Source organism: Protopterus annectens, chromosome 13.part0, assembly GCF_019279795.1.
Source record: "Protopterus annectens isolate FY-2018-M chromosome 13.part0, PAN1.0, whole genome shotgun sequence".
Classification (NCBI taxonomy): domain Eukaryota; kingdom Metazoa; phylum Chordata; order Ceratodontiformes; family Protopteridae; genus Protopterus; species Protopterus annectens.
Genome location: NC_056747.1, coordinates 218,680,783 through 218,691,183, shown reverse-complemented (window position 1 = coordinate 218,691,183; position 10,401 = coordinate 218,680,783). Strand labels below are relative to the sequence as shown.

The 10,401-nt window shown below is 40.4% G+C and overlaps 1 protein-coding gene across 2 annotated transcripts in view; it reads left to right on the top strand.

Moving 5' to 3' along the window:
- Positions 1-405: 405 nt before the first annotated feature.
- The window catches only part of LOC122787171 (testicular haploid expressed gene protein-like), a 287,515-nt gene continuing 277,519 nt past the window's right edge, over positions 406-10,401 (top strand). Inside the window, exon 1 of one of the 2 annotated variants that reach the window (XM_044053749.1) lies at positions 406-723. The gene's annotated coding sequence lies outside the window, so the exon portion shown is untranslated. The remainder of the gene's footprint in view (positions 724-10,401) is intronic. The other variant, XM_044053748.1, reaches the window with a different exon arrangement.

Here is a 10,401-nt window from a genome sequence, read left to right as displayed (position 1 = left end):
AGCGTTCAGATGACACGAACACGTAGTCATGCTACAAGCAGTGCAATTAAATACAAATTGACGTATTACAGGGCCAGTAAAGGGCCAAGAGAAAAAAGTTAGGCAGAAATGCCCAAAAGTAGTGACAGTTAATAAATGGTACCCTCATTCACGCCAAAGTAGATTACACATAGCATTTAGGTTAATAAAGGTTTTGTAAATTTCTACGAATTCATTTGCAATGCCTTTGCCACGTCCCTCACCACTTCTCATTCTATGACAAAAATCAAACAGCAAAATTCATAGGATTAAGTGATTTTTTCCAGTGCCCATAGGTGTGAGCGTCCGTGCGAGCTTGTGGTGTGGAAGAACTACCATGGTAGGACTAGCCACCCGGCGGTGTAAAACCTTGGCTCCAGGATGATAGCCATTTTTAAGTGACACCCCGACCTCATGTGCAAAAATGTGAAAAGGGGGCTGTGGACGGATCAATGAACCGCGTACAGAAATTACGTTATCTGACCATGACGAATTCAGGTCCCACGGAGTAGTCATACCCTTTTCAGATCTGACAGGCCAACAATGGAGTACAACTGTGTAGAGCTATTGTCCGGCTCCACCCTTGTTTCCATCTTGGCAATCGAAACTTGGCTCCAAGACCGTTTACTGTTGACATTGCAGTTGCTTGGCAACCGTATCAGAGAGCTTCCTTGGATGCTGGAGTCCAGACGGTGAATCCTGCAGGTAAGCATTAGAGCTGGAGGTGTAGAATTATAAGGAGAGCCAGAAACAGGAAATAAGTAGTTAACTGGGATGTGGAAGTACGGGAAGTAGAGGCAGGATACAGACGGAAAATTTACAAGTGCAATGGCTCGTGGGCGGGGAAGAAGATGTGCATTTGAGGAGTCAGCATAGCATTTCAACCTCTTAGCAAGAGATTCGGACAACGCCAAAAATAATGGGGTACACATGCCCAAAAAGACGGACAGATTTTTAATATGCCTCTTATAAACTCAAAGTGGCTAGAATACCGTGTTTTGTATGAACATGCATTTTCTGAAGTCTGAAACTCATATGTAGGTCAGTCAGTGATATTTCATCCCTCAGTGATTTACCAGAAAATCACAAATTTCACGAGGAACAGACCAAAATATGGGCAAAATCTGGATGGACACTGCGAAAATCTGGATAGGTCTAGGAGTCGATTGCTTCTCAGACAAATCTCAAAGCGGCTGTTTACTTTAGAAGTTAGAATGACAAGTGCACATTTCTCACACAAGTTTTGCTGCTATGGTCAATGCTGATGAAAGAAATGTGTTACTATGTTCCATCCTATTTTCTGAAGAATAAAACGCAACTGGTGAGAGTGTTTGCTCTGGTTTGCCTAACATTACGCGATATGGCCCATAATTTAGTTTTGAAAAGCCATTATACCAGTTTGCGCATTTCCCCCAAAACTTTTCAAGGCATAAATTCATAAATATTGGTGAGTGTGTAGTACGTAATCAATGCAAGTTTTACTGCCCCTCTAACCACTCAACTGGTCAGGGAAAAATCTTATCAGAATCGGGGCGAATAAAGAAATAATCGGGGACACTTAAAACATTACAACTATTGACCTGAAACATTGACAGAGAACGTAAATCAATATTACTTTCAGAAGTAAAAGCACTATATAGCTCTTATTGTCATTGCTTAAAGCTCAAAGGATTGCTTCATGTTTTCATTGTTTGATTTTGAGAATGTGTAAATTCTACTCTGCCTAGCTGTATGGCTTCCTGCAAAATACCTACAGGAATACAACAGTGGATTACTCCATACAAAGAGGGTTTCCTGTTTCTGCTAAATCACTAAGGATTACAGTAAATCTATGTGAGACAGTTCCATCCTTGCTGAAGGGTGGAAAAACATCCTTCTCTAATATATAATGTTATCTCTAGTTACAGAAAAGGGGACATGGCTGCTTTATTTACTGTAATAGCTGCAGCTGACAAGTTGATTTTGATTTTCCTTCTATTTGTGGGGACGGGAAATGGACAGCTGTAGGTATTTTAATAGATACAGATAGATGCCCAAAGTGTAGTTTGCTTTCTTCACTTTTTGGAGACAAGAATTCAGCAACCTGGTGAAAAGAGCTGCTACTGACCGGACTTGTACCTGTTGGGAATGGTCTACTCATGGAGTTTACTGTAAAAACAAGTTTTACACTTTAAATTCTCCAATGGCAGTTTGGAGAAAGTGAACATAACTTTTCAGTAGATATTACTCAGTTTACATTGAGCATGCCAATTAGTCTGTCCAATCAATAAGCACTTTTTGGAATAGTAATTAACTCTTGTATAATTAAGCAATAACTGAAAACGTGGTGTGGTATATTGAAGATTTACTCACGGTTGGTGTGGTTTGATCATGAGCAAAGCCCCAGTGATTAAACAAAGCCAACCCTGTGTTGAGATTATACAATGGCATTACTTATTTTTTTCTTAATTAAATGTTTGTGTAATGGCGCAGTGGTGTTTTTCCTCATTGTTTCTGCATTCTTCCACTTAGTTGATGCACTGCGCATGTGTATTTGACTTGCATTCCCTCTTACACAGTAAATTAGAAAGCTGCTAGGAAAAACAAGTGTTTAATATGCAATTTCTGAAAGATAAACTGACTCAGACTCTTGCAACCATCATTTATTCACTTCAGTTCTTAATGATTTGCCAGAAAACCACAGATTCTATCCAAAAGTGGAGCAAAAATGTGAAGCAAAATCTGGACAGTCTACAAAATTCTGTATAGTTGAAAAGTGTGGTTTATGATGCACATTTTCTTAAAGAATGGTTAAGACTTGCTTGGGTTTTGTGCATAACCCTCTAATATTAAGTCCCTACTTTTTTTCTCAGAGTTTTGCTCAGTCTCCCTCCTAATTTTTTTTTTTTTAAAGGTGGGGGATTATGTGACTAAAGGAGATATTGCCAGCCCAGCTAGTTGGAATTTTGTAAATTATATGTCATTTGTGAATAACATGATTCAGATAAGACATTTGTGTTACAGCTGTATTAGAGCTATATGCCATATGATGGTTTGTATAGACGTGTACTGAAGAGGTATTTTACAAAGTGCTGTTTGAAATGTATCCACAGTGTACCCCTACTGAAGTAGAACAGAAGTGTACATACACTATTGTAACCATTTAAAATGTATACATTTTAACAAGGGAAACTGGAATATAGGAGGTTAACTTGCAAAACTTCAGAAAAATAGCTGAAATTAAATTACTTTACGACTAGACGATAAAAAAAAAATGTCTTTCAATTTCAGTGCAGCAAGTAGACAATGTCTAAAACTAAGGAGCTTGGAAGTGTTTTTACTGTTTTAGGACTGCCACCATTTGCCAAAGATCTGAGGGAAAGCCCTTGTCTGTTGTATTTTCACAGGTGGATGCTAAATGCTCCTAGCTTTCAGCAATGGGGGTTTTACCTGGGTCAGTCAGATGACAAGAAATGCCATTTTGCAAGCTATCCCAGCAGTAATATTTGAGATTAATTTAATTCTGTCCGAGACAGTCTAGGGAACAGTACAATTCTCTTAGATTTGGTCAGGAATATAGCAAAGCTTAATTTAGATGTTTCTTTGTTTGAGACCGTCATGCAGAGTTTTAAATATTTCATATGATTTTGAACTCTGCTGTCACTGTAAATATATGGAGTATTTTCTTATTATTTTAATATTTATTAAATATATGTAAACCTTTCATTGTGGCTGATCTGTCTAGAGACAGATAAGTTCGGTGAGTACTTGCATATTTATTTGGTGACACTGCGGGCCACTCCTAATAGCCTTGCTCTTGGTCAAACTGCCATTTGTATTAATAGTAACATTACACAGTAAGATTGGACACCCATTAAGGGCCTTAAAGTAGCTGATGAGTGACTGGTGGCAGTGATAACTACCTTATAGCCTGGGCAAAAAAGGACATGGCTAGTAAACCTGTGCCAGCCTTTCCCAGGTGTGTGTGTGTGTGTGTGTGTGTGTGTGTGTGTGTGTGTGTGTGTGTGTGTGTGTGTGTGTGTGTGTGTGTGTGTGTGTGTGTGTGTGTGTGTGTGTAAATCAAACCTCAGTGTGTGTGTGTGTGTGTGTGTGTTAGCTACTTGGGCAGGGACACAAAGCACAGGTTTGGAGAGAGTGCTGGAGGTCTTGGTTTCATCTCTCAGCTGAGATCTCAGCTCTATAGCTGTGCCAGTGCGGTCTTATTGGGAAACTGGAGAAGAGGGAGAAACCAGCCCCAGACTGACTGTGGTCTCTGTCTACTCTTAAGGGAAATTGCACTTGATGCAGAAAGCTGCATCTGGAAATAATGTGTGGGTACGAGTCATCCTCCCAATGTACGTCCCTCACTGGTGCCAGTGGTGAGGATTGAGGCTCCTTGATTACTGGTCCAATGGTGGAGCACAGATTATACCTAGTAAATACTGATTATAAATGCAGACTTCAGAAAATACATGACGTTTATCATTAGATCACTGTTGCAGTAGCCTAAGCCATACAAGTTAGATACTGTTAAGGATATGACTTGTCAGCATCCAAATCTTTAGGGCACCTTCCACGTGCCATAACCACTGAAGAGCTGAAGGAGAACTATATAAAAATCAGTGGTTAGGGCACCAGACTTTCAAAACGTTATCATTGTGCACTGTCCCTTTGGGAATTCATGGGATCAATACATGGCCAACAGTTCTCTAACTCTGGACAGACAAGTATCCTTCTGAGGAAAACCTTCCACTTTACCATTTTTATTCAGGAAAGAAAAAATAGCCTTTTCAATGGAACATTGTAATTTAAAATAGCAAATTGGTTTCTAGTGGTTGTCACAATAGTGTTAAGTCAAAAAGTTGATTTTATTAACTGTTTTAAAATCTCTTTTTAGATAGAAACTTTACTTTGAGGAAGTGTGCAGATATGGCCTTGGACTAGTGTTTTTGGGAGTTGTCATTGATTTTCACCGCAAAATTCTTTTTCCTGTCGAGAGGTTCACTGCTCATGTTACACTTGCATGCTTATCAGGCACACTATCACTCAGCCAACCATGGAGCAGGCTTCAGGTTATTTGATTTTTCCTTCACCCATCCACAAGAAACTTTCACTAGAATCTTGTAGTCAGGCTGGCTTCCTCACTGCTTCAGCCAATGAATGACTGTGCTCTGGCCATACCAGCTACCGTGCACTCGTCGTCTCTCAATCCTGCTAGCATTGCTCCCCGAGAATCTGCCAAGGACTGGAAGTTAGCCACATCCATTGCACCTGTTGGGCTGTCCTTGTTGGGGTAAGGGAAATACACTAGTCAATCTCGGGAAGGGGGATACCTGGCAATGTTTTACCATAAAACTGACCTTGGGTGCTTAATTTTCAGGGAAGAGCCCCATCTGAGTGGGTTTTCTAGGAAGGGAAAACGGGCATTTTTCTTGTCCTTTTCCCAGAGAGGTTGGGCAGGGAAAACCAGCTGGATTTTGCAAAGAGCTTCCCCCAAGATTTTCATTCCTTTAATTCTGAACCCTCACTGAATGCTGAAGGAAAAATATTCTCCTTCAGATTATGGATTCCCAGTCTGATGGACATGAATTAAATTGAGATTTTCTGCAGTACTCCTTTCACAAAGAAATCAGATTCTGTGGAAAGTGTTTCTTCAGATTTCCCCCTGAAGAATTCTTTCCCTGAAACTATAGCCAAAATTAAAGAACTGTTTCAGTAGGAATTGAATGAAATTTCAAAAGTATTATGACTTATAGTCAGATTTTCTTCAACCTGCAGCCTTTCCTACAGTTTCACTAGTTTTTCATGAATTTTAGACAACTTGTAGTATACTTGATAATGTGGCCTGTACTCAGAGTCTAATGGATTACATAAGATTGGAGACTCGCAAATACTTTTCTAATCCCAAGTCAGATCTTCCAGTAATTTCCTTGGTAAAAACGAGTGCCCAGACATTGTAAATTAAAGTCTATTCCTTCTGACAAGGATGGGAAACAGTGATAGATCTGGAAGTACACTCATCTTCTGCTTTAGCATTCATAATTCTAAATTAAGCTCGTATGTTTAAATTCATGCTCACTTCCTCGGAAATGAGAAAGGCAACTGCTAGCCTTCCCTCTTCACATGTTAAAGCTTCTCTGAATTCTTTACTTCTGTTTCTCAGGTAATCAAAACACTCTTTATAGTGTACTTTGACTGTGGAAAACCAAACAAATAGTACATTCCAAACCAACTCCTGGAGGTAAATCCCCTTCCTGTGGTTGGGGAGCAAACTTAAAACCCTCTGTGAAAAACCTCACCAGTCTAAACTCATGGATTGCAGGAAAAAAAAAAACTAGCAATGTTGCTGTTGAAGTACCACATTATCCAAAAGACTAGACTATAGTAGTGGAAAAGATCCTTTGCAATATCGCAGAAGAGAAAGGTGGTTAAAAAGTGAAATATTCAGACAAGAAGCAGCTTTCAGAGGTCTACTTTTATTTTTAACCACCTTTCTGTTGTGTGATGCTGCAAAGGATCTTTCCACCACTATATTCTTTTGTAGAACATGGTCTTTCAACAGGGACATTGCTAGTTTTTTTTTCCTGCAAGCCACGAGTTTTTACACTGCTGAGGTTTTTCACAGTGCTTTTGACTCTGCTGAAGCTGTGTCCATAACAGTTGCTACTAGATCAGTAATGAGAAGGTTTGCTAGGTTGTGTGCTTATAAATTCCAGAGATGTTAAAGCCGAGATATTAAATGCTGCCCTGGATAGACATCTTGGTTGGATCCTCCTCTGCTGAGGTCCCTAAAATGTTTGATGAAAAAGTGAGACTGATTTAGGAATCACGGAGATGTTTTTCAGCTTCCCTTGCCAAATTAACAATAATTCTCCTTCCTATTCAATATCCTTTTATAGGAAACAGAACAGTCTCAGCAAAGTTCAGTCAAGCAGAATTTCAGAAAGAGATGACAGGGAGGTACAAAAGCTTAAGGGGGAGCTCTCAATCAAGGAGGGTTCAAAAAGACAGTGACTAGATGCCCCTTCATTTTTTCCCCTTTCTACCCTGGAAACCATGTAGATCATTCCCTAAGACTAGGTCTTCATTTACCTCAGTGATAGATAACCTTGGACAAGTGATTCCTGAAAATCATTCAGAAAGGATACAATTGGCAGTGGGAGTCCCTTCTTCCTTTTAAGTGAATTCCCCTTCACCGTACAAACCAGATTTTTAATTTTTCCTCTAGCTCTACAACGTATATTATCTCGAAGGATCATAGAAAGTTAATAGGCTAATGGCCCTAGGGCCCTTACAAGCCTACCCAAGTTCTACCCTTATTTCTACGATCAGTATCTAATGCCAGTGTCCAAGAGGGACACAGGTGGAATCCCCAGGGTGAATTTATGGTTACCCATCCAATCGTCCAGACTGCATTTGAACAGGGCTTATGAAGTGCTTTGTTTGACATGAAGTGCGAGTCTGTTCCAAAGGTGTGGTAACCACTGGGAGACAAATCTGTCCCCTCCAGCAGGTTTCGTTAATGTCACATACCAGGTTAAGGTTTTTAGAGTGAGTAACCAGTGTACTATTTGACTTGCTGATATGCAACATTTCCAGTAAAGCAGGGTCAGAGATAAATTATATACAAGGCAAAGATCGCCTCTGGGTAGTCTGTATGAAACAGAATAAAGTGACAGTGATTTCAGGTGATCCATACTGAAGACTTTGAATTTTCCTTACAAGGAACCTCTGTGGTTCCTCCAATTGCTGCAGGTGCTTGGAAAGGTACATACCAAGAGGGGCATTGTACTCTACTGGCCTGATGAGGGAAAAGTACAGAGAATATACATTTTTTTCTGGAGGCAATGCCCTTGCTTACCAGATAAGCAATATAGAATGCTCTTCTTACTACTAGGGAGATATGATGATCAAAGGCAAGACTGCTGTCAACCTGTGTGCCCAGCTCTCTCACCACTGAGTGCATACTTAGGGTGTTGCTTTTGATGTGATAGTTAGCAGGAGCATCACTTACAGAAAGGGACGATAAACTCAATGCAAAAAAAATGTATTAAGGCCATGACTTTGGCACCAATCATTTGTGTAAGACCCTCTTTGTAGGATGTTGACATCATTTGGAGATTCCATGACCTCTCCCAGTTTACAGTCATCAGCAAATTGTCAGCCACAGACCTTTAGTTTTTTGCTTGTATTTCAGGGAAGGATTCCCAAATGTATAGGTCCCAGTACTGATCCCTGTGAAACACCACTGGTTACAGGTCTGCTGTTGTAGGTGCATTCCCCTATTTTGACTGTGTTCCATCAGTGAGCCAGTTAATGACCCATCTAACAATACAAAGGGTGATACCTAGCTGGGTTAGTTTGTCAATGATCAAACAAAAAGCACTTAAATTGCTTCAACTCATTGCAAGGACTTTTCCATTTTTTTTAGTTTGTTTTTGAGAGATTTTTACCTAGTTTGTCAGTGACGCCTGAATGGAGGACAGTGTCAAAAGGCTTGGCCAAGTCTAGGTAGGCTGCATGCACAAGATTTTCCCTTGTCCAAGGCCTTGGTGACCATCTCAAAGAAGTCCACCAGGTTTTACTGGCATTATCTTCCCTTGATAAATTCAAACTGAGTAGGGTCAAGTGTTTGGAGATTGCCTACATCTTTAAGGTCCATGATGATTTGCTCCATGGCCTTGAAGATAAGGCTAGTCAGGCTAATAGGTTATTTCCTGGGGTTAGTGGAAGCACCACCTTTGTGCAAAGGAATAAGTGTGGGAGTTTTCCATTCAGCTGGGATGAAGCTGGTGCTTGGGCTATTATTGAAAAGAGTAATGGCAGTTGTCTACCAGGCAGGTTTGCTCTTCCTTGAGGAGTTTGTTTTGGACTTATCCGGTATGGCAGAGTCAAAGTTACACAGGTGTTTGTATAAAGCATTGGTGTAGAACTCTGCATACCTGCCAATTCCATCGGGGGGGGGGGGGCAGTGAAGCTATTTTTACCATCCCATAAGAGATTATAATCTGCTTTGGAGAAGTTTAGTTAAATTGCTGTTGGGGGGGGGTGGAAGTTCAGGTGTGATAGTTACTTCGAATGAGACTTATTTGTGGTCAGATCTCACCAGGGAATAGAACCAATCCCCTCAGAACAGACAAGGACAGGATTTTAAAGAATTTTTCTAGTGCCAAAGAATGAAATGAAAAGAATGAAGCAGGCACTTTTAGACAAATTCTAGATCAGTTTTCTGAATATTCACAAAGTTCAAGATGCTATCCCCTTCAGTCTCGGTTACCCTTCGTTACACATTTCAGTTTCTTGGTAACTTTAGCACCAAGATGCCTATCAGCATATGCAATTCTCAAAGATTTCAGACCAAGATTTTCTGTCTGGATTACATTTTCAGTTCTCTGTTTTGCCCTCTGGGTTATCTACAGCTCAAAGTGTTTACAAAGAGTCTAGCTTCAGGTTATAACCCACAGCTGGTTGCAAAATTCATATTTTTTCCATAGTTAGATGACTGTCTTATTTTTGCAGACTCTTTCAAAATGACAGAAATCTGGCCTGGGCAAAGGATCTCCTTCTTAGTCTAAGATTCCAGATGAATGTACAGTAATACTCTCATTCCTTCTCAAAGGATAGTACTTCTGCAATGCCGTCTGGATACAATCTTCATGAGGGCTTTTCTTCTGTACAGCAAAATAGATCTTTAGATGGAACAGTTTCTGGCATTCTCCAACCAATCTCTGACTTCATCCAGGTAATCTCAGGAGTGTAGGCTTCTATAATTCTCATATGTCCACTGGCCAGACTTCACGAGAAAAAAATCAATGGTTTCTTAGATATGTATAGACCCAACACCAACACCATCTATCTTTTTATATTCCATTGTCAGGCTTTGTCAAAAGCGAGTCCCTTTGGTTGGTGAAACTGTTTTCTCTCAACCCAGACCTTCACTTCTTTTCCAACTCCTACTCAGTCTAACCACAGATGTCTCTAACTTGCTTGGGAGGCTATTTTCAAGGTGGTGGTGAAGTTTCAGGATCTGTGGAACAAGCAGGACAAACACACAAATGTGAAAAATGATGGCAGTTATACATTGTCAAATCCATAAGCCATCTTTGGACTCCAGGCCCTCTACTAGTAATTGCAGACACCACCACAGTGATGTGGTACAAAAATAGGGCAGTACCAGATTATACCCCATTTGCAGACTATGTTAGCCTTGGATCTAGCAACTCATCTCAAGTCTTTCCCCTCAGGCTTCCTACATTCAGAGCAAAACACTGTTGCAGACAAGTTGAGCCAGACCAGGACAGACCCTCACAAATGGAAACGGATCCCCAGGGGTATTTCAGGAATTGATCCAACTGTGGGGAAATCCTCAAATAGATCAGTTTGCCTCCAGTCACAAACAGTGAA